A 466-nucleotide genomic window follows, 5' to 3' on the forward strand; every position below is an offset into this window, starting at 1 on the left:
TCAGAAATGCCCTGACACTTTAAAATAATTAATGTGAATAATAATTAAATATTTTAGCCTCAAGTCCGTTAATAGATCAGAAATACTTAAATCCGGATGCAATGCTACGTCAACTGTTTGAAATCATGAGGCACACTATCAAAAACGGTAGTCTTGAAAGCAACGTGCCAGTCCTTGATCCAATGACATTTCTTAAGGAAGAAATAACGATCCAGACAAGTCTTATCAGGTATACTGAACTTATTAAATATAATATACCTACTTGTATGTTTAACTTTTTACAATTCCTATATATTTAATTAAATATTATATACCTAGACTAGTTTCCGCACCCATCTGCGCACTTTTTTTTTATGTCATAGCGGGCAACTGAGCTGGTGGTTCGCCTCATGGTAAACGATCACCACCGCCCATGAACATTCGCAGAGGCTCAGACCTCTGAAAATGCGCTGCCCGCTTTTAAGGG

This window comes from Zerene cesonia, chromosome 11 (assembly GCF_012273895.1).
Source record: "Zerene cesonia ecotype Mississippi chromosome 11, Zerene_cesonia_1.1, whole genome shotgun sequence".
NCBI lineage: Eukaryota > Metazoa > Arthropoda > Insecta > Lepidoptera > Pieridae > Zerene > Zerene cesonia.